Raw genomic sequence first — 3241 nt, 5'->3', positions numbered from 1 at the left:
CTAATTTTAAATGTGATTTCGAATTTTAAAAAATTCTTTTGTCTTAAAGACAATGTTATAAATGCTAAACTTAAGTGCAAGAATCTTCTATTGGAAGGTCCAAGAGCAATAACGATTGGAAGATATGGTTACTACTGCCCTAGAAGTAGATTTAATATGATCAAGTAAAACTATTCGAGAGTATCCGTAGAGTAATGTAAGGAGAATAAAACTGTTATCAGTATTTGAACATGGATAAAAATGTTTGAAATATTCCAAAACTCAGGAGAAGTTTCTTGAGTGTTATTTAAGCCTCAGATTATTGTTATTTAAGTCTTCTAGACTTAAATATTTGTCCCAAATGACTTTAAATTTTGGAGTTATCTTAAGTGGACCATTTACAAACATGAATTTTAGTAAATTAGTTATATAACTCCTATATCTAAAAATGCCCAAACGTTCGTAAAATATTAAAGATGCATACCCCTTAGTAACGTCACACTGAAAAATAATGACTTAGCAGCCGAGTAGCACACGAAATGCATACGTGTGCATTGCCATATTTCGTCCTTAAGCACCTTTCTATGCGTGATGATCGATTCCCCAACCTGTATACGAAATCATCAAGAATATTATTTTTTTCTTTGCCGAGGCTTCCTATATTAAATTTAACAATGCTATTATCATCAGTTAAAAATAAAATTCTTAATTCAAAATAATCATCCTTGTACTCTCAAAGAGACTTAAGTATATGACCAAAGGAGGGAGAAAGTAAACTCAAAGTTTAAGTCTCATAAATCAAGCGTCTATCTTAGGTTACGCGTTTCGCCGTATTAGGGCATCATCAGTCCTAAATAAAATTATCAAAATTAAATGATACAGAACAGAACGCTAATTAACAGAAAAGACATACCTATTTAAATACAAAAGCCACACACTGACTCACACTAACATAAATAAAAAAATATAAAATAAAATGAGTTTACACCATCGTGTATCGTTATTGACTAAAGTATGGACTTTAAAACGCCAAATATCAATAATATGGTTTGGCATATATAAAGTTTTTAGTTGCGATATAACTTTTAATGTGTCTTATAATTGTAAAATAAAGTGGACAATAATATATAGCAAAACAAATTTAATGATACAGGGTGGCCCAAATTTTAGAAAAATAATTGCAGTTAAAATAATTTAAACACAGTATACTTTTTACCTTTATTTATTTATTGTACGGATTTTTATACTGGTTTATTCCTCCTTTACAATAACAAAATGAACAACACTGTAACCCAGCAGCCCTACAACGGTAACTATTTTGCCGCGAACATTTCGTGCAATTGCAGCTTGGTAAAAGATCGTCACTCGGGGGAAAAAGGTTAGTTACTGATTTTGGTAAGAGGCAACCATTCTCGATCTTGTATCCAAAACAAAGTGGATCAAGCAAAGTGGTATGTTCCAATGTATTTAAACAAAAGTTTTGATTATAAACAATAAAAAAAGCTCTTAAAATATGAAATCTAATATTTGGACTAGTTGGGGGTAACTTTTCTAAAGAAATATTTTTTTGGTGATGGTAAATCTAATATCTCAGTTCATTAAAATTTTTACATGAACTGTCCCTGCGATATACTTTTACCAAAAACTCTTCTGCAAGCCGAACAGAGCTTTCAATTTCACTTTTGGTTAAACCTAAAAACAAAATAAATAAGTGGTATAATTTTATGGATTATAGTGTATATTATTATACCTTGTGCAAAGTTCAAAAGATACTTTTCTGGTTCGGCTTGAAAAGCAGCACGTTTTGTGCCAACTTTGCTCGTATAATCCGCTCCAGTCAAATGGTAAAGTGCAGGAAGTACTAAACAGGTTTCTGTGCCACAACGCAATGCCATAATATGTATTGCAATGTCTCGTTTGGTAGCCCCTGTTCCTGCTTTTATCCATAGTTCCTGATAAAGATTAAATTTAATATTTAAAACCAATAGTGTCGATAAAATATTTACCTTTAATCCAACAGATTCAATTTTCTAAAGTGATATAATGTCATGATTATAATGTCAGTATCAGATGACAAAATACATATTTTCATATGATTTTCACGTGCTGCCTGAGCTATGTGAACCATTATTCTCATATCAGCTTCCTCAATCTCTCTTTTTTTCAACATATTTAACAAATCAGAAGAAGATGATGTTGATTAAAACGCTTCGGTATTTGTAGCACTACAAACCATCAGATTAAAAACGTCCATATAAAATGCATTGAATAGTTGGAAAAACTTTATGTGCCAGAATCTTGAGAGGTAACAAACCAAAACATACTTAGAATGGACTAAAAAAACATTATCAATTGTAATATTACGGGGAGCTCTCAAAAACACAGGATCTTAGCTAGCGGTTGTATTAAAGGACAAAAAATATAAAAAAGATTTTTTCAAAAAATGTTTTAATTTTATAGGGATCGGACCAGAGATCACTGGATCCGAAGTCCGAAGCATATATTTTGCCACTGAATTTAAAAGAGTTTTGATCTAAAACATTTTTTAGTAGCCAAATTAAGTCTGAAGAAATCAGCCTGGGTAGATTAGAATTTGCTAGTAAAGATTCCATTAATTCAATGCAGTCAGTGGGTGGTATACTGGGAAAAAGATTTTTCACATCTAAGTAAATTAACATTGCATTGTCTGGTATATATATGCCTTTAAAAAAATTAGCAAATTCGACGGAATTCTTAGTGGAAAAACAAATTCGGAAGCCTGTTACCTCTCTCAAAACCCCATTCAATCACGAAGAAAGTTTATAGCAAGGAGAATCTACAAAAGATACCACTGGTCTAATTCGCTGTCCTTGTTTATGAACTTTAGGTAGCCCGTAAAGAAGAGGAGTTCTAGGGTTCATAGGATAAAGATCCTCCTTTCTAATATTAAAAAACTCCAAGGCTAATAAAGATCTATCGAGAACACCCTTCATTTTTGTAAAAAATTAAGTTATGGGATCCTTAGTCAAAGGTTGAAACTCATCGGTATCAAAAAAATCCACAACCCTATTCACATAATCTGTGCGTTTCATAACGACTAAGCAAGATCCTTTATCGGCCTTAGTGACAAACAAGTCATGTTGTTCAATTTTAGTTTTTAAGGATCTTAAGTGCTTACCACTATAATAACAAGTTTTGTTTCTGTCTAATTTAGAATTTAAGAGAGAAATAATATTTGCTCTAAGGAAATTTTTGTTGGTAATATCTGTAGTTTGTAGGATAT

At 31.6% G+C, this 3241-nt stretch overlaps 1 long non-coding RNA gene across 1 annotated transcript; it reads right to left on the bottom strand.

The window, feature by feature from the left end:
• Positions 1 to 1218: 1218 nt before the first annotated feature.
• On the bottom strand, positions 1219 to 2400 carry LOC126744726 (uncharacterized). The gene is made up of 3 exons (XR_007663296.1): positions 1986 to 2400; positions 1730 to 1931; positions 1219 to 1671 (listed from the first exon to the last, which is right to left on the bottom strand). It is a non-coding gene; the product is annotated as an uncharacterized LOC126744726 (long non-coding RNA).
• Between the last annotated feature and the right edge of the window lie 841 nt (positions 2401 to 3241).

The sequence above is a fragment of the Anthonomus grandis genome, chromosome 14 (assembly GCF_022605725.1).
Source record: "Anthonomus grandis grandis chromosome 14, icAntGran1.3, whole genome shotgun sequence".
NCBI classification, from domain to species: domain Eukaryota; kingdom Metazoa; phylum Arthropoda; class Insecta; order Coleoptera; family Curculionidae; genus Anthonomus; species Anthonomus grandis.
This window is presented reverse-complemented; position numbering and strand designations above follow the sequence as displayed.